This window comes from Clarias gariepinus, chromosome 11 (assembly GCF_024256425.1).
Source record: "Clarias gariepinus isolate MV-2021 ecotype Netherlands chromosome 11, CGAR_prim_01v2, whole genome shotgun sequence".
Lineage (NCBI taxonomy): Eukaryota > Metazoa > Chordata > Actinopteri > Siluriformes > Clariidae > Clarias > Clarias gariepinus.
Window position 1 is genome coordinate 22237649 of NC_071110.1, and position 21879 is coordinate 22259527.

Genomic DNA, 21879 nt, shown 5'->3' on the forward strand with positions numbered 1-21879 from the left:
ACAGATAAGACAGACATAGAAAGCCATGAAAACTATGAATTCTGTGTGGTTGACTGACAGATTAAAAGCATGTCTTGTGCCCTGTGGCTGAAGCCTGAGGAAGCGCACATCAAAGAATAGAAACCCTCAGGAGCTGAGATGTTTCACACAAATGCAGACTACTGTGCTCTGTATATAGCTATTTAAACCGCTGGGGTGGCCCTGGCTCTGAATGAACTCTAGGGTTGTGCTGTACCCCCATTGGCGGCGGATCCTTTGGGTGCTGTGGGTTGTGGTGTGAGGCATTCCTGACTTCAGACTTTTTTGTCCAGAGCATCCCATGGGTGGTTGATCAGATTGGGATTTGTGCTACATTGGCTTTTCTGTGGAATCGAATCAGGCTGGTCACCGTGGGCATGAGTGTTTCTTGGGTGCCCATGATCCTGTTACCAGGTTTCTTGTGTCTAGTTGGTGATTAATGTTTTTCAGTTCACCTGGTGGTAGGGCTGGACAATAATTCGATATCGATATATATCGCGATAGAATTTTTTTCAATAACGGTGATATGATTTTTAAACACATTTCCAATATTACGATACACATTTGAATATATGAGCCAACGGTTTTTCTCTCTCTTGCGCTGTGGAATTGTAGGTAATGGTCTCCCCTGTTGGGTCTTAGTGCTCGTCTCTTACTGGTATAATCAACATCCGTGCACGCATGTTATGTTTCTTATAACACCGTGACCACGTGTGTGTGAGAAACATATTTAATTTTGTGTTTGTTAGCGTGTTTGTAGAGCGCAAAAGCCTCTAATGTCTTACTGAGGGTAAAGATTCATTTTCCTCTCCTCTCGTGTTTCGCGACAGAGCGGAGTTTATGTGTAAGGCAGAGAGAGTGTGTTTCTATCTGTGAAAGGAGTTGGGGATGGGTGGGGGCTGTGTGTGTGTGCGTGCGCTTCGCACACACAGACACACACTCGCCTTTACCTGAAAGGAGTTGGGGGTGGGTGGGGGCTGTAAAGGCGAGTGTGTATGTGTGTGTGTGCGCGCTTCTGCTAATTCTACTAATAAGCCGAGTCTGAGAGTTTTAATTATTTGATAGTTCATTTCACATTTCTTGTTTGTAAAGGCTAAATACAAATAAAAAGTGAACTTATTTTTTTGTTTTTATTATATATATATATATATATATATATATATATATATATATATATATATATATATATATATATAATTTTAATAGGAGGAGCCTGGAGGTATTATAGACTTTGCAAATTCAGTCTGCAGACATCCATGTGTGTGTCCTTGGCAGTTTTTTCCTGAGGCTTTTTAATATAGTCTATATCGATATCAGAATTATATCGTATCGACCAAAATTAAATATATCGTGATATAAATTTTTGCCATATCGTCCAGCCCTACACTACCTGGTGGTGGTGTTGATGTTTTGGCTGATCAGTATATGCATAAACATACAAATACAACTGCCTGTCATTAGTCTCCTCCTGAGCCCTTCTTCAATTCTATATTTGTTCTAGTCCAACACATAAATCATCTCTACTTAGCGCTCTAAATGGAATGTCAGATATTTTTAAGGGACATACAAAAACCTAAAAGTGCAATTACTTCTCAAAACTAATCTCTCTAAAAATTTACGTTTATAATCACTTCGATCAAAGAAGTTTATATCAAATAGATATTTAAAAATACGAAAAGAAAATCACCTTTTGACTTTACAATTACATGATAATTTGGATGAAATTTTTAAAAAATAAAAGGATGTTTAGCAAATGAACGTGATACTAACAGTATACTTAAGAACCAAAAAATACAAAAATGCAGTAAGTATACTAGCAGAATGCCAGATTTTTACTTTCATTTTGTTACAGCTCGGCAGTGCATGATTTTTTTTTTTTATTTAGGCTTACATTAAAAAATATTTGAGTGTTTTTAAAGTAAAATAGATAAAAATTAGCTGTTTCTGGCATCAACAGAAATAAATAAAATGTGTTATTATTGGTTTAAAAAATTAATAAATCACATCCATGATTGGTTTGATCTTCACAGGAGAGGCAATCATTCAGATTACAAGCAATCCCTTGTTCCAAATGCCAAAGAGGTGCCCCTGTACAGGGGTTAGAGAGGGATTTGGAATTCAGCTTCGTGTTAGAAGCTAGTTAGCATTGTAGCTCGTGTTAGCACTTTGAAATAATTTAGAAGCAATTACTTAGTGGACTAAAAAGAAAATTTTGAATATGGGTCTTGGCACTGGCATCCGGTAAATAACGTCCCTTTTGCCATCCAGAAGTGGACAGGACCATGTCGACAGGTACAAAAGGTTTATATTTATAATCCATCTCAGACAGCCATTAGCTAAAATGTATTTTATATTGGATGCTACTTAATTAACCACTAGTTATATTATTAGCCATCAGGCTTTTAGCCAAGAGTAAAAAAAATTTTTTTTCTTATTTCAGTGATGGAATAAAGCATTAGATGAGAAACTAGTCTATTGAAAAATGGGTTTTGCTCTTGTGTGATGTGGAAAGTATACATGCTGATTTCTCTTCTCCCACTTGTTAAAAGACAACATGAAGCAGATTTTTCAATCACATTTTTGTGACATTTTCCTTTTTTAGCAAATCTGGGTGGGAATGATGCGAGGATACACTTTAATATTCTCCATAGTGTGTCATCTAGATGTTGACCTGTAATCAATCGGATATGATGGCCCAAACTCCACAACCTTCAATACAGTTATAGTAGAGGACAATCCTGCTAGTTGCTAATTGGCCATAACTGGAGCATGAACTGTGATAGCTAGGTGTGAAAAGAGGTGACATAGCATGATCATTTTTTTAAGTGCACACTGATTGGAGAAAAAAAAAAAACTGGATATTTAGAGTTGAGCAGAGCCAATTTGGATTTGGATTGGATTATTAGTTATTAATACAGGTGAATTATGTGCGATCTGACCAGTAATATGAGCAAAAAAGGCAAAAGGATCAACTTTATAGTAGATGAGCCGATATAGTAAAGGGCTAAATCATCATAGTAACAAAAAAACGTCTGCACAGTTACACATCAGAAAGCTACATTATGAGAAAACATGACCATGATTAAAGCAAAAAGATCATCTTGGTCAAAAAGTGCATTACCAAAAAGGTCTACAAATAGGCAATTCCAGCACACCTACTCATCCGTGCAATTATCTAAACATCAAATCATGTGGCAGCAGTGCAATGCATATAATCATGCAGATACAGGTCAGGAACATTAGGTAATGTTCACATCAACCATCAGAAAGAGAAAAAAAATGTGATCTCAGTGATTTTGACTGTGGCATGATTGTTAAAAGCAGACAAAGTGGTTTGAGTAATTTCTATAACTACTGATCAGATAATAGTCTTTAAAGTATACCTTGAGGTGGATGGGCTCCAGCAGCAGGAGACCATGTCAAGTTCTGCTCCTGACAACCAAGAAAAGTGGGTAAAGGCTCACCAAAACCGGACAGGTAAAGACTGGAGCAATACGGTCTGGGGAACGTTTTCCAGGCAATCTTTTAGAGCATTAATTCTTTTAGAGAATTAATTCTTATCAATCATTGCTCAAATGCCATAGTCTAATTGAGTACTGTTGCTGATCATAAGCATCCCTTCGGGGTCATAATGTTTTATCTTATTTACTTACTCATCCCCTATACAGTATCACTCATCCTATACAGGGTCAAGGGAGGCCTGGTGCCTATCCCAAGGGAAACCCGACACTAGGCAAGGTACACATGGAACAGGGTGCCAGTCCATTGCAGGGCACAAGCATGCACACACTCACATTGTGAGAGAAAACCAAGCAAGGAGAACATGCAAACTCCACACACAAACACAGAGTCGAACGCAAGACTTGAACCTTGAAGGTGCGGGGCCACAGTGCTAACCTCTACGGCACCATGCCAGCCCAATTTTCCATCATCTGATGGCTAATTTCATCATGTACCATGTCACAAAGCAAAAGTCATCCCAATATGATTTTATGAATGTATGAATGAGCTCAGTAGCCTTTCATATCAACAGAACACCTTTGGGAAGTGCTGGAACAGAAGATTCACAGCATGAAAGTGCACCTGAAAAATATGCAGGAATTGCATGATGCAATTGTGGACCAGAATCTCAAAGGAATGTTTTCATCATCTTGTGGAATCCATGCCACAAAGAACTGAGGCTGTTTTGAGAGCAAAGAGAGGTTATACGCAGTAGTAGTATAGCACTTCTCACATAACTTTGACCACGTACTGTACTAGTGGCAGAAAGAGTACAAAATATACAGACTAAAGTAAAAGTGGTACTGTAGCTGTTTAGTAATAATTCAAATGAATAAAAGTTATTTAAAAAACTGTAAATAAAAGCAAATTAATAATCTGGTAAAAATACTATTATTTAAATATACTGTAATTCCTCCACAAATATTTTTTTATATGGCAACAATTGGCAAGAAGAAGTTTGTTTTCTTGTTATGCATGTTAACCAAGTAAGCTATTTAAAAAAAAATAAAAAACATTGACCCTCAACACTGCAAAAAGAAATGTTTTGTTGGGGGGGGATACTGGATAAAAATCAAATCATGAGTATGCTCTCTTTTTCTCTGGTTACCACCACAACTACAACTGTAAGCTTATCGATCCATTGTGAATAAACTGTAGGAGGTCAAGTTATGGAATTTAGCAAGGCCGCACAGCATCCACACTGAGATGACTCAAGCAACATATTTTCCTGGAGTTTGCAATATGTCTTGTTTAACTTGAAAAAAAGCATCTCAAAACTGCAGAAATGTTATTTCAACGGGCTGTTAACCTGTTCATATTGTTAACACAACAGGCAATAACTAATACACCACTAGTAATAATAATGAATCGCATCCTGTAAAAACTAGTGCACTTTGCTAAATAATATAGTGTAGTGCCTGCAGTAGGTAGTATACTGTAGTAGGTGTCGAGCTGTAAAATGCTAAAAACTTCACGAGTTCATTTAAATTGCTAATGCTGACTCAGCATATGGCAAGTAAAATGTAGATTTTCAGCAGGAAACCATTTCATTTTGATTGAGTCACGAAAGATTGCATTACTTCATGTCTTTAATTGCCTTATCGAGTTCTGGGTTTGAAAAAATCAATTAATATAAAATATTGAGTAAAGCTCCATAAAGTAAGTAAAGCTCCATATCATATAATAACTTTTCATTTACTGTAAATCACACAAATGCATTGGACACCCTACACGTTTTATTCTGAATCACAACATGAAGAAAAATGTGCTAAATGTATTATTTTAATGTAAGTGAAGAAAAACAAATATTAATATAAAAAATAGCAGTGTCTTTACTCATATTTATAAAGTGATGAATTTACCGTATAAACAAAAATGCTTGAAGTTTAATCTTTCTTGTGCATCTTTGAACTAAAATTTTGTTGTATAACCATGCTTTAGATCTGTGACAATTGTACTACATGCCAAACTTTCCTCTGCATTTCTTTGTTTTGCCTCAGAAACAGCATTTTTATTGTCAGGCCACACGTTTTCTATTGGATTAAGGTCTGGGGATTGGGCTGGCCACTCCATAACGTTAATCTTGTTGGTCTGGAACCAAGATGCTGCTTGCTTACTGCTGTGTTTGGGGTCGTTGTCTTGTTGAAACCATTTCCTCTTCGGCATAAGGCAATGTGACCTCTAAGTATTCTGATGTACTGAAATTGATCCATGATCCCTGAAATGTGATAAATAGGCCCAACACCATAGTACGAGAAGCGTCCCCATATCATGATGCTTGTCCCTCCATGTGTCAGTGTCTTCACAGTGTACTGTGGCTTAAATTCAGTGTTTGGGGGTCGCCTGACAAACTGTCTGTGGCCTCTAGATCCAAAAAGAACAATATTTCTTTCATCAGTCCACAAAATATTGCGCCATTTCTCTTTAGGCCAGTCAATGTGTTCTTTGGACAACTGACAACCTCCTAAGTACAGTACATGTCTTTTTTTAAACAATGGAACTTTGCAGGGGGTTCTTGCTGATAGCTTGACTTCACATAGCCGTCTTCTAATAGTAACAGTATAACAGGTAACTTTAGATGTTCTTTGAGTCAATTTTGTTATTCTTCGATCCATTCGAATGGTAGTTTTCTTCCACGTCTTTCTGGTTTTGGTCTCCATTTTAAAGCTTTAAAATGATTTGGTATCATTTTAGCAGAGCAGCCTATCATTTTCTGCATTTCTTTGTATGTTTTCCCATCTCTAATCAACTTTTAAATCAAAGTACGATGTTCTTCTAAACAATGTCTGGACAACCCATTTTACTCTGATTTTCAGAGAGAAATGCACTATATTTATCCTTAAATAAGGGGAACTTGTTTGACACCCATTTTTCACAGAATAATTTCTCTCTCTAATTGAACTCCACACTGCTATTTTTTTGAACAGTCTAATATTTGTTTTTCTTCACTTACATTAAACTAATAATACTTTAAGCACATTTTTCTTCATGTTGTGATGCAGAATAAAATGTGCAGGGTGTCCAATGCATTCATGTGATTTAAACTTAAAGTTATTATATGGATATGGAGCTTTACTCAATTTTTTTAAACACACTGCTATTATTTTGAACACAACTATAGATGTGTAGAAGTTCTATACTTGTTTAAATAACCATTATGAATTTGATTGAAATTGCTGTGTCTGTGTGCTTATTAAAAAAAAAAAAAAAAAAAAAAGTAAAAAGACTTAATTTAACCTCATCTGCCTCCGGAATGTCTTACCATCTCAATCAGAGATAAACAGCAATTTACATACACCAGAATGGAATAATCATCACATTAGCAACCATATTGCCTCTCTTGTCTTGTATAGATTTGTATCAGCGTAATGGAGCATGGCATGAAGCTTAATCTAATCATTTAGTGTTTGCAAATGAAAATTAAATGGAAATGGAATTGGGCGTCATTAATCATCGCTTCAATTCTTAATTATGATACAGATTCAGTAAGCTCGGCTGTTCGATTGAGACTTTGCTGTTCCACCTTTTCGGTTTTGGATTTCTTTATTTACGCCCCCAAAAATCTAATATACGCTTAATGATTGCTTCTTTCCTTTCATAGATGTTCTGGGCATGTTAACACTTTAGAGGACACAGTAAAGCCCTGAATGTCAGTTTTCCTCTTTAAAGTATGAATATTCAAATTGGGCCAGCAGGGACAAATGGTGGGGGGGTAACTGTCTCTCTGAGCAGTTCATTTGTCAGATCGCAAGGCAGCATTTGAAGTGGTCATCTGTCAGCCTGTGGACTGTGAAACACTTACACACACACACACACACACACAACACACCACCGGCGCAACTCGCACGACTCTGCCTGGTCTTGTACGCCACGCACAATCTGTTACGTCCCTGCTCATGCGCTCCAGTTTACTGCATAGTTATACTAGGGAGTCAAACAGATTCCTTTGCTTTCTGTAGTTATACTGCAATCAGGAATAATAATAAAAAAAATGTTATAACTGTGAGCAGCAGTGCAATAGGCAATAGAGCTTGGAGTGAAAACGTATCCTCTCTCTTTCATGGCTACAAGGGCCAATAATGAAACCACTAAAGTGTAACACATACATTTAGTCTTGCCTGGTGCCGCTGGCTGTAGAAGACACTGATTCCTCTGTGGTTGGTGGTCATTGCTGACTGAATGTCCGCTGTGTCCCTCAGGCTGTTCTCTATGTGCATGATCGAGGGGAAAAAAGGGTCCTCTAGGGCGTGTGTGTGTGTGTGTGTGTGTGTGTGTGTGTGAGTGTGAGTGAGAGAGAGAGAGAGAGAGAGACACAGAGCTGATGACCCAACAGACCCAGAGGCAGAAAAACTGAAGGAAAAGAAGGATGTGCTATGCTGACATCTGTCCTACCCAGCAAGCCCTTTTCCTGAGAGGAGGAGAAGCTCAAACCCAGAATGGTTAACTATTTTATGTCTGGCCAAAATAAATCACCTTCTAATGTCTGCTTGTACAGTACAAATGCCTCAATCACATGCAAATAAATGCTGTAGAGCAAGGATATCTTCAAAAAAGGAAAAAAATATATATCAATCCCAATGAACAGTAATTAATGGAACGAAGTCAGTATTTGGTGTGACAATTCTTAGGGGACCCTTTAGTGTCGAGTATAATTTGGGCAGTTTTATGAGAAATTAGTTACCAAGTTTTACCAAGCATTCTGCAGAACCACACACTGTTCTTCAAAAGACTTGCACCTGCTTGATTTCTGAAGGTAAAACCCAGCAGCTTGATTTAATTAAATATATATTTTTTGGACCGGAGAGTGGTCGCTTATATAATATGCTGCTTTCTTTCCTTGCATGCTTTTTTTTTTGCTGAAATACTAATGTTCACAAATTAGACATTTTTGCACTCAAGTCCTAAAATATATATATTTTTAAAGCTTTGTAATCAATCCAACATGAACCCATATTTACTTTCAATAATCTGTGACAAAATTAACCATACTTTTATTGACTTTAAAAATAATTATTCTCATCTGGTTTAAATAGTTAAAAATGAGCATACAATGGCACTTTTTTTTTTAGAACCAGAAGCATCTATAAATCTGATAACATACAAAAGCAATGAGAATATTTATGTAAACGCAATATAATGCATATTTATAATACACATAAGAAACTTTATATAGTGCATATACATATAATGCTATATTAGAAACTTTGTTAAATAAGGAATGTGAGATTGTGATTCTCTTAGTGTTAGTATTATAAAAAATTATTTTTTGGATCATTTTTGGACAATCACATGGGTCTCCTGTGTGTGTGTGCACGTGCGCTTGTGTATGTACATAGATTTTCCTTTTTTTCTTTTTTGAAAGCTAGTGAATATATTTTATTCATAAACAAGCTCTTCAGATTGAACTGTTGTTCGTGACATATTTATTATTTGAGACAGGAAAAGCTCGGGGTAAATTTGTTAAAGCTCCAGCTCGGGGTATAGTTGTCCAAAACAGGCACAACAGTCTTGTTTTGTGAACTAGGTCGTGTATTAAGCCCTATTCGGACAGGACTAGTTTTCCAAACGACGTCCGAGTTGGAGTGTCTGTGTTTTACATATGGGCGTTGCACAGGACAGACATGGCAGATTCGGACGGGATTAAAATCACAAAGTACGTCTGTGAAACAGAAATTTCTCTAACGACCCCCTGTAAAACTAGTCCCCTCCCAATAGGGCTTTAGAGACGTTGTGCATGTCGAAAAGAAAAGTAATGCATTCTCTGTTGTTTACTCTAAACAAGAACACCACACTTTCTTTTTACTCCCTATTTTTAAAGGAGTAAGAAAACAGTGGTTATCATAACGTGTGTGGAAATGTTAAGCGACAGTTATCTTCCTACCTTCCATGCCTGTGCGTGTTAAACATTTCACATCAGACTGTTTTCTGAACAAGGACAACTGTAAGGATGGATTTGCATCAGTTCTGAACCTCAAGAGTAGATCTATTACAAATGACTCGATTTCATACTGAAGCTGTTAATGCCGCTAAAGTCACTTCAAATGAAGATGTTAAGTTTGTTAAGCTACAGTAGATTGTTGAATTTAGGCTAATGGTGGTAGCGTTAGCTTGTAATGCTAGCTGAATCAGGATAGATTAAAGGAAAAGCATGATCCGAGTTGTATTTCAGCTGGAATATTAACAGGCACAACTCTCGTCTTACCTTGTTTAAACAGCAGTGTAATATGTGATCTTTAATGCATTTAGCTGGCTAACTGTCTCACATTACAAACAGGATTCCAGGGACTAGGCAGGACACTGCGGCTTGTTCAGTGAACTAGCTAATGTGTGTTGATTATTTTAATAATTAAGCATTTAAAAATAAACCGTGACATTCTAATGACAGAATGAATATTAATGGGGCATTCATTGCTAACTGATGTACAGAACACACAGATTGAGCTGAATCCTGTGAATAATGTGAGTTTCGCCAGTGTTACCATTACCGTGTCAAAACTGCACAATAAAAACTGCACTGTATGCCAATGCGCCACAATCCATAATGCATTGTAAATATGTGATACCAATACACACTCCCGCTCTTTCACTCGCTCGTCCCCACTCTCTGCCCAGTTGCTGAATTAAATATAACTTGCACAAGACCCATGAACACGCAAGGACAAGGACAAGCTGTTCTGAGACATTCTGCATCTTTCAGGAGACAAGAGCCATGAGTAATTCATGAGCTCTGCGTTAGGAAGGGAAAAGAGCAGGGGCAAAGTGTCACTGTTTACCTCCAGCTGGCCCATAAGGTCTGTAGCAATACCACAGGCCTAGTTAAGGGGAAGTGCAAAACACCCTCGACCCTGCCCCTGCTTCTGTTTCATGGCGCTGTGCCAGGCAGATAAGACACTGGCCCCAGGTCTCCACTCTCTTGTCTACTTCTATATATGAGCTTAAGTACTAAAAGTGTCAGGAGACAAATCCGTAGTATTTTTAGCCATCCATGAGAGCAACATGAACTGAGAGCTTTATCAACAAACTCTCAGACTCTGGTGATGGCACATGACTGAACAGAATTAGCATTTCAGCAATTACAGTATGTATCTCACAGACATATACTAACTAATCAATACCGAGTTTGCATCAGAAGCTCAATAGTCAAGAGCCTACACACCCACAAGCATTTCATGTATATAATTTTACTGAAGAACATTACATTATTCAACAGTTTTATTATTCTCATTAGTCAAGACTACATTATTTAAGACTGATTTAAATATGATGTTTAATTCTATTAAAAACCTATAGGATTTTAACACAGAGCCAGATATAAATAAATTAAGAAGTTCAGCACAAACATTCACTGCACAATCTATTTCTTGGGTGTTCAGGTGGGCGATATGGCAAAGAAAAACCTTACCACTGTACTAGGAAACACTTCCATGATTTATGATACACACCATAATATTGAGACCTGTGAATCATGCAGTTTTATCTTGCCAAGACTGTGTTAATGTTATAACTTCTTAGAGCGCGGGCGAATCGAGCGGCACACCATCGCATACAAATCCTCCCGTCTCACACTACGATTCCCAGCACACACGCTCAAGTTCATGCTCAAGTTCAAGCTCGAGTTCTAATGAGACGCACCTGTAACCAATTAGGCCAAAGGCTAAATAGAGATCAGTTGCACACTAACATCACAAAGTATACGCTCCAATGAGTTCCTCCTGATGTTACCAAGTCTTTTGATTATTGACTGCTTACGGTATTTTGTGTATGACCTTGCTTTGTACCTTGAATTCTGATTCCTGTCTTGCTGCGCTGAATGCTGTTTGCAGATTGACTGATAAATCTGTGTTTGTTTTTTTTAGCCATATTGCACTTATTATAGATAACTGATTTGACCTTAAAATTAGCTCTTGCGTCCTCCCCACATGTTCTAACACAACATAAATACTGGATGTTGATAAATCTGCAAGTTATTTTACAGCAAATAATTGAAAGTGTTTTTAAAAAGTACATAACATTATGACATTTGATGTCAACATGTGCCAATGAAACAGTGAAGAGAAACTATAAGACCAGAAATTATTTCAGTAGTTTAGATTTTATTCATCTACTGTATATCCCTGAAATCAGTCTCAGAATATTTTGTCGGTATATATCTGTATGTCTGTCTGTTTGGACAGATTTTGTCACAGCATCATGCAAAACAGTATTAAATGAAACTTTGGCAGTAATTTGGTATTTGCAGAAGTTAAACGTGTGCCGTAAATGAAATTAAAATGTTGAGTATAACTGAAGTTGGATTAAGTGTCTAAAATGTATTTCAGAACTCGCTCTTTCAGAACTCCTTGTATCCTTGCCTTTCATACATTTGAAAAAATGTTTTTTGTCTGTCTGTATTTCTGTCTGCATGTCTAAACTTTTTAATAACCTCTCTTTTCATTAATTTTAATGAGATTTAATGAAAGGAGATATGTGAATGCCACTAATCCAGTGGAAACCAATACCATATAATGTCACACCAAACAAAAATTTGTAAAATTACAGTTATGGGGTTCATCTTTGTTGCAGGCAGATAAACATCAACCTGAAATAATAATATCACTGATTTAATTAAAGTTGATCCTCTTATTTTTAATTTAAACATTTTAACTCCTTTTCCGTTGTGGATGGGTACTAATGCTAGTATTTAATAAGGAAAAACAAAGAAAACAAAGCATGTTTTTTTGTTAAGTATCACTTTAAGTGAGTTATATGTTGGCATTTGTTGATATCTGACAAAATCTATAACACTCGGAAAAATGTATCAAAGTGAAAAATGCATTAGGGTGAAAAATGTTTCAAGGTTGTCACTTTCAATGGCTATAACCCATTGCACATCTAAAAAACGCACTAGTCTATCCACTAATATTCATCATCATACCCCTATATTTGCCCATATTCATTTATTTGTTGCATTATACACACACACACACACACACACACACACACACACACACACACGTGTTGTAGCATGATCATCTTTCATGTGTATTTTTTACACTATACATGACTGACAATCTATAACAGCAAATGCATGTTTACTGTCTATTATGTTATGTTGTGAAAAATTTTCCTATTTTCTAATAGCCACAAGTATGCTGTGTGACCAAGCTGTCAAAAAAAAAAAACTCAGGGCTAAATATAAAACACTATTATTACTATTATTATTATTATTATTATTATTATTATTAAGGGCTGATTTGTCATTGATCCTTAATTAAATTATCCTAATTATAGACCGTTTTGTCCAAAATAAAATTCATATTTAGTACTGTGCAAAAGTCTTGAGCTGCACCACATTTCTTCATATTTAGCTTAGAAAGAGCCATACTTCTTGCATTTTTCATGCAGTCTTGTAAAACAGAAATATGTACAAACAAATAAATATTACTGTACCAGTCATAGGTAGAGTCACAATATAGTTACTCTAGTGAATTTCCAGTGACTTCTGACCATTAAAATAGACTGCACATCTATGCTTTATTAAAAAGGTACTTTGCAAGTTTGGTCAAATTCCCATGAATGGTTTATGGAATAGCTGATCGAATCCTCACCCAGAAGCACTTTGTTCATGTGGAATTTAATTGCAAACTCATAAGCGCATTTTTAAAAATGTACAAAACCACTTTTGAAATGAACAAAAATTTTTACGTGTTAACGTGAAGTGCGCGGAATGAAGGTGTGAGATCATGTTTATTTAGTACATTCAAATTGCACACTCATAAGCAATTAGCACTCATGAGATGAACTCATGAGAATACGTGTTTTGATGCAACCCCAAACATTTAAACACGTGATCATGTTGTTTTATACCTCTTCCAGAGCACAATGACTTACCTTTTGTGTAATTTAAGTGATAAAGGATATACTCGCATGAACTCATTCAGAAATCTTAGGATATGCTTGGATTAAACACAGTTTTCATTACTGAAAACCAGCAGTCTTGACTGGTAGCCAAGTGCTAACACAATCTAAATCTCTGTTGTATGAATGAAAAGAATAAAAGGCCACTTCTGCTGCAGAGCCTCACTCAGGTCGATCTCATTTCAAAAGGCCAGGACTGCTTTCTTCTCGGCCTCCTGTCGGGCTCATGAAGGGATGCTAAATGGCAGGCCTGTTGGGCAGTGCATTATTAATGTGGCACTGCCAAATTCTGGCAAGCTTCTCTTTTACCATTTGGTCCTTTTATTTACATTTAAAGGGGCACAAGACAAACGTGAAAATGCCAACTCGTACCCATTCATTTTCGATTTTCATTATTTTGTATACTTTAGCAAAATAAATAAATAAATAAATAAATAATGTAGGAGTTCAGGAGGAATTGTGATAGGATTAAAGTGTGGGGAATAATGGAATAAAAGTGACTCATCTGTTGATAAGATAACAGATAGTGACAAAAATGATGTGTTGCCATGTAAGTGTTTTTGTTGTTCTAAATAAAATGCTGTATGGTATCTAACCATTTACACCACCTGCTCTATGGATATAAGATAAACCATTTATGCATCATACTGTAGGTACCTGCTTGATAAATCATAAGGAGGAGGCATGCAGCCTGAATAAGAGATATGGCCGGCAGGCTCTAATTGGTTCAGCACACTGTTGTTGTGTTCTTTAGCAGACAAAGAACCATATAAAAATAAAGCCACCCCAGTGGTTATTTAATATAGCATAGCTGTTTGGTCCACCCACAAGTCTTAGTTAATGGAGACCTGACCTGCAGGATGTGGAGACTGAATTCAGCATCAACACTCAGTCAGACCCACACAGTACATGGCTCTTCAAAAAAAAAAAAAAAACAATAAGATATGTTTTCAAAAAATGAATAACAGAAAAATTTATTTATATATATATATATATATATATATATATATATATATATATATATATATATATATATATATACACACACACACACACACACAGACACACACACACAAATACATACATACATACATACACACACAGTGGAACCAATTTGAATTTTCTCATAAGAAATAATGAAAACTCAAATTATTCGTTCCATATTAAAATTATGAACACACAATAATAAGTTAAAAATAAAACAAATTAACCTGCACTTTACCTTTAAAAAAACAAAAATAAATCCCGACAGATAAGTGTTTCTGTTTGTGCGCGCAGGCGCTATGTATGTGCCGACTACATGTGTATAAAATAAAACAAATTAACCTGCACTTTACCCTTGACAAGAATCGCGACAGAGCAGTGTTTCTGTGTAGAGCAGAGAGAAAGAGTGTGCGTGTCTACGTGTTTGTGAAAGCGAAAGTAAGTCTGTGCCATGTGTTCTGTGTGTGTTCAATGACGCGCACGCACACAGGCACATAGAGCAGGCTAAGCCTTGAGCAGTGAGAGAAAATGGATTTTTAACCTTTACATGCTCGTTGTACACACACGCATACATACACAAAATAAAATATGTTTAAAAAACACACGTGGTCACAGTGTTATAGTAAACAACACACGCGTGCATGGATGTTGATTATACCAGTAAAAGACGCGCACTAAGACCCAGCAGGGGAGACGATTACCTACAATTCCGCAGCACAAGAGAGAGAAAAACCGTTGAACCAGTAGATCCTGGCATCGAAACAAGAAGCGCATGCGTGATACATGATACTCAGTACTTGTAAACCAAGACTTGTCCGCCTTCCAAGTCAAAATTTATTACAAATCTTTGCTTATCTTGCGGAACAATCGCAAAACGCATTACTCGCAATCCGAGGATTCACTGTATAAGACAACGGTCATCACCTCTGCAGATGAAATGTGATCATGTGCTGAGTCAAAATGAAATTCCCTCATCAAGCTGATTATTTATTCACTTTAATCCAAGTAAGCCAACACAATCCCAAGCAGTGCAGGTTTAAGGTCCTTGCCAGAAGCAGTCTTTCTGGTTTGCTCACAGGCGGGGGAGTTAAATTCACCATCATATAATCACTAGTGTAAAACTGTAACTCCTGGCCCACTGTTGGCCTAATGAAGAGTATCAGAAGGTTTTGAGCAAGTCAGGTTCTGTGACCGAAAACAAGAACACACTTTGCTTGATCAAACTGTGTGATCGATTTTTGACTATATGTAAGGTTTTCTGATATTGTCTGAACTTTTCCATGCCCCTGAAATCTCTCCTTGTTCTATGTCGCATGTGAATAAAACCCCCTCTTTGTGCTTCCTGATTCCTTATATGCCAAAGCTTCATATAGCTCGTGTCCACTGGACCCTTTTTGTCTAACTAGAAAATGCTAATGTTCTTCCTATCATCTGTCTGTCTCTGGGTCCCCATTCGTCTTACTTGTTAATGACTCTGTACCTTAAATGTACATGACATAGGGCACCTGGCCAAAAGGCTTAATTATGCTCTCTGCCGACTACATGAGCAAAACACGCGAAATGTAAATGACTTTAAATCCAGTCTCATATACAGCCCTTTGTGAAGGTGCATGATGCATCGTATTAACGCTGCCTCCAAAGCATCATTACTCCATAATCCCACACTGAGTAAAGGAGGAACAGCTGGCTCAGATGCCTTTTAAGCAAGTTTGATTACTTTTTTGTTTGTCCTACTTTATCTTAATCCTAGCTCAGGAAGCACGGCCATTTTTCTCCACCAGACACGCGCACACGCGCACACACACACACACACACACACACACACACACACACACACACACACACACACACACACACACACACAGACACAATCCATGCTTTTAAATAGACACAGATTTTCTCCTACACACAAAAGACAGAAGAAAAATATTGCTATATTGGGAACACCTGATGGGTTTCATATGTCTTCCATCAAATGTAAAATACGTTCCGTCAGATTTTTGTGAGCTCAGCAATTCGCCTTTTGTTTTCAGCAGTATCCCTGCATCAGGATTCTGTGTCTTTTCAGAGAAAATTACATTTAGAAGCTTTGAAAAGTCGATTGGCCAATTGTCATAATTAGAAGCTAAGTGGGAGTGCACCTGTGGCTGGCTCAATCATGACCTCAGAGAAAATAAGGGGCCGTTTTAAGACAAGTTCTTCCTCAGAAGCAAATTCTAAGCAACTGAATTTATGATACATACAAAAATGATTAGATGTGTTAGTTTTAAATTTATTGGCATTTGGCAGGCACCCTTATCCAGAGCGACTACATCCTGATACTGGTTCACTAGGTTATCTAGTGAGAGTGCCATTAGGATTAAATCTCTGTTGGTGAGGGGTTTTTTTTACTCCTAAGAATGAAGTACATTGGTCCACCAAAGAAACCGAGGAAAAAGCAATTATGGAGAAACAAACATGAGGCGTTGAATCTGAAGAACACTAAACTAACTGTAAATCATGGAGGAGGCAAAACGGTAATGTGGGGGTGTTTTGTGAAAGTGACTGGTTTATTTCAGAAAATAGAGGATATCATGTTGAAGGAGGATTATGTACGAACACTGAAATAATACATCAAAAAGAAAGTTCAAGCCAGATCTTCCAGCAGAACAACGATCCTGAGTATAGATAGAGTGTTTGTGTGTATATAAGTGTGTGTGTGTGTGTGTGTGTGTGTGTGTGTTTTACTTACACACACGCACACCTTTGGAAAAAATAAGAGACCATCAAAATTTACTTTAGAAAACGTCTGGAATGTCATCAAGAGGAAGATGCATGGTCACAAACCAACAGGCAAAGCTAAGCTGTTCGCTTTTTAGCAAAAAGAGTGGTATAAAGTTACCCAACAGCAATGTGAAAAACTGGTGGAGAGCATGCCAAATCATATAAAAACTGTAATTGCAAATCAGGGTTAGTCCACCAAACACTGATTTATTAATTCTATTTATCCAAAGCATTAACACAATTTGTTTACAAATTATTTGCATTTTGTTTTATTTAAATTATTAAAGCTCTGAAAATACTGCATGATCTTGGGGTATTTTAATGTGCTGTGATGTTATAATTTTCTTTGAATATACACTCTAAATAACGACAGACAGATAGACAGATATATAGCAAGTTCCCTTATAAAATGCTTCTATTTAGAAATGTTGATAAAACCAAAGTTTTGTGCTTGATCTACCTTCAGTGGGAACAATTTTTTAAATAGATAATAGATTAGATGTAAGACATGAGAGTGGTGGTTCGAGTAGCTAAGGCTGTAGGTAGATGATCCGTGTTCAAGCCCCACTATCAATGGGTTGCCACTGTGCTGGTGTTTTTTTCAATGTGATATATATATATATATAAATATAACCAGGTTAATCAGTCATAGTCTGTTAATTTCAAAATATCTCAATTGAAAAACATAATTTTAAATAATCTGAATATCATCTCTGAATTTGTGGACAAAAAAATAAAATAAAAACAAGAAAAGCAACAAAAAACCCTTTTGAGTTACACCACCAGTTCTATCAGTAGAATTTCCAACAAAGTATTTTGAGAAGCTTGGCCTAAGAGTTTGATTAAAGTCCAACCAATTAAAAGGCAGTGCCACCAAGTACTCAAAACGTATATGTACTGTACAGCATATGGTCACATGACACGTATAGAGTGATAAATTGTGATTGAATTTCTTTAGTCTAGTCGAAAGTTCATTTTGGTCTCAAGTATATAAAGTAATAGCTTTTATAATGGTGGGATTTGATTTCAATCAGTCCAACACAATTACAACAAATTATAAATAAAATTGCAACCCAAATATCACTTTAAATCCTTTAGTGTTCTGGTATTATATTATGATGGTATCCTATTATAAAAAACACACCAAAGGGCCAAATATAATATACTTATATGAAGGTTAACCAGAGCCCTGATGATCATTCAGGCTTTTAGCTCCACTTTGCAAAAACCCACACTGATGGGTGAGAAATCTGCAAGTGTTCGTGAGCATTTCACACTCCTGAGAATAAAAATTATCAAACATAAAAAATGATAGCCCTGACATGGACCGACAGTACTGCATTATTCTGCTAATCCCTGAAAGATTTAGAAACTCATTTATCACTCCGAATGTTGCTCACTTATCAACACATAATGCGCCCATGTACAGCTGCATATTTCCTTCCTGCCATATAATCTACACTGTAGGATCCGCAGCTCTAGCAGATGTAAACAGATTTCAAAAGGGGTGCATAGGAGGAAGCGAGGTCGAATGCCAGCCCACATCCTTGCCTTCCTCCACCTGTTGTCCTCCACTCATAGATCACCCAGCCAGAACGTAGGCAGCAGGCCAGCACTAATTAGCATATGAATCACTGCTAACAGGGAGCAGACTGGCAACAGTGTATGATCCCACTGTTATGACCTCACTCTCGTGATTTCATCACCCACAAGGACAAGCACTTGATCCCCAAGTGCAGTACAGGTCTTACTAATACAGCAAAGAGACCACCAAGTAGCAGATATGTACACTGAATGGGGAACAATGGTGAAATATGACCTAGCCTACTCTTTAGTTTGTTTCTGTATATCGAATATAAATAATTTACCAACTGCAGTATATATAACAATTCCTTTTTGCGGCCTTGTCTCATAGATAAATGATTTCATTGCTGCAGTTAGGTTTTTTACACATGAGTAAACACGCTCTTTCAAGGTGAAATGCCTGCTTCACTGATTACAGTTCTTACCTCAGCTACAGTCATCCTCGTAATCCATTTCGCTAATGTTACCACTGTCAGCGATTACATCATGATTTAGAAACAAAACTGGATCTGGGCACGTTTCGGGTAAGAAAAAAAGCAAGCATAAATTAGGCGTGGTGGTACAAACAGGACATGCACTGTAGTTTTATGGCACATTCCTTTACGGTGCAGCATGTGACGCCATTAGCAGCATTTGGAAGATAATCTCATCCAGAGCCAGTACCAAAAATTCTTAATCGTCTACTTGAAAAATATATCCTGATCCTAGTGCAAATTCAAGCTTCAAGATACTAAAGGCTAAACAAGCTAAAGCACTGCTACATGCAAGAGTCATTTCTGATAAGTAAATACTTAAGCAAGCAAATAGTACATAAGGGTTCCTAAGCATAAATACATAATTATCTTTGAAGCAGTCTTATGATGAGGTCATTCAGCTACAAGCTGTTACTGACTAAAGCTGAGAATTAGATCCAGCCAAGGAAATGGGCTGGTACTAAACTGCTGTTTAATGTCGTTAATGAAGCCACTCTAATCTGTTATGCTTCTTTTACAAATCAATGCACTTTCTGTGACTCTGGCTTTTCTATTACATCGTATCAGGATTTCAGCAGCGTGGAATAAACATTTCCTTATCAAATAAGAGAAGATGGAGACCTTGACTGTGTGTGGCATGCCAGTAATAGAATAATAAAGCCTACTGAGATCATCTAAAGCTTTAAAGAACCTACTTCAGACTTGAATCAAGTCAATTCATTACATGCGACGTCAGTTATAGCAGGGTTCAAGAGTTTGAGATGATGATCTTCCTAAGATTTACAAGAAAGAGTATTAAACTGCATGTTTAATCTGATCAGTAGTGTTTATAATGTTGTATGCTACAGTATATGTCACATGCAAAACAATATTTAAACATGGTTTGTATTATGATTGCAAGGTCACAATTAAATAAATATTATATGCGAATCCACAGCCTGTATAGTCACCACTCATCACATCACCACTCATCACGTTCCAGTTAGGCATGGTTAAAATTTATGTTCTATATATATTTAAATATTTATCATTTTATCATTTTTAATTATAATTAAATATTAATTATAATTTATATTTATAATTATCTCATTACAATCAAAGATGGGATATACTGTAAGTGAACAGTGAGTTGTCATACTTAAGTGGTGGTGTTACAAGCAAGAAATACTGTATGGGCAAGCGTAAGGATCTGAGTGACTTTGCAAGGGTTACTGTATGATAGCTAGACTAGATCAGAGCAACTCCAAAACTGATAAGCCTTTTGATGTGTTCCTAGTATACAATGGTTAGTGTTGGAAAGAAAACATGAGAACCGAAAGCTCAATGATGAACCTGGGGGACAAGGGCTAGTTTATCTGGTCTAATCCCACAGAAGAGCTACTGTAGCAATAACTGCTGAAGACATCATTGCTGTTTAGTAATGAAATATGTCAGAACACACAGTGCATCACAGCTTGTTGTGTATAGGGCTATATAGCCACAGACCTGTAAGAGTGCCCATGTTGCCCAATTGCCCAGCACCTACAATGTGCACTTGAGCAAAAGTTTGCATGGTTTTATGAATCACATGTTTTACATTATGTTAACAACTGGTTGCATGTGCATCGTTTACCCAAGGAAGAGATCACTTCGGAATGCACTATGAGAATAAGCAGGTGGATACAGCATGCCATTCAAGTATATGTTGTTTTGACATGTACCACCTTTCCAAACATTTCTGCTGACGAAGTACATGCTGACAATATTTCCTAATGTCAGTGGCCTTTTTTAGCATGACACTGTGCCCTGGCATACTGCAGACCACAAAACTGTGCAGGAATGGTTTGAGGAACAAGACAAAGAGTTCAAGGTGTCGATTTGGCTTTCAAATTCCCCAGATCTCATTCTTATTAAGCGTCTGTGGGATGTGCGGAACAAAAGTCCGTTCCATGGAGGCAACAAATTACACTTTACGATTAGAGGATCAGAGCTGTTTTGGTGTTACAACTGGAACCTACAATAAATAAGTCAAGTGGTTTTAATTTCATTGCTAATTATTGGAAATATTGGTATAGAGCAATCACTCAACATTTTTTTTCGTTAAATATAAAAATGTTTTCTTTTTTCTTGTATCACACTAATGACTGTGTAAGAGATGTATACAAGTCCTGGCTTTACTCTTTATCATCAGCAAAGCCCTTAAGCGGGATTATATTCGACTAGGGCTGAAACTGACAATTATTTTGATAATCACTGTCATAACCACTGCTCTCTGGGAGAACTCCACCAGAATTCCTCCTCTAGCTATGCTGTCTTGTCAATTTAGCACACCAGCTTATTGATTGCATTTACTTGCACCTCATTCTGGTTTACTTATTCTGGTAATCTCTGATGTCCAATATCTAAAAAATGGCTTATATTTATTATTCCTTACTAACCTTACAGTAGTTATACATAGTCACAGCTTTTGTCACATATTTACTACTTACTATATACCTGTAGGTCTGTTTTGGACCTTATGAGTGACTTAACCTCCTGCTTTGTTTACTGTCCTCAAAATTCAAGTTCAATCATGTCTCCAGCTACTCTAGCATCTACAAATACACATTTCAGATAAAAGGAACCTCAATTCACATCCTACGTCTGGAAGGTTTTAATGGACACATTGATTGTCTTCAGG

At 36.9% G+C, this 21879-nt stretch overlaps 1 protein-coding gene across 2 annotated transcripts in view; it reads right to left on the minus strand.

The window, feature by feature from the left end:
* The window catches only part of LOC128533538 (roundabout homolog 2-like), a 92569-nt gene that overhangs the window by 61186 nt on the left and 9504 nt on the right, over nt 1–21879 (minus strand). The window lies entirely within an intron of this gene.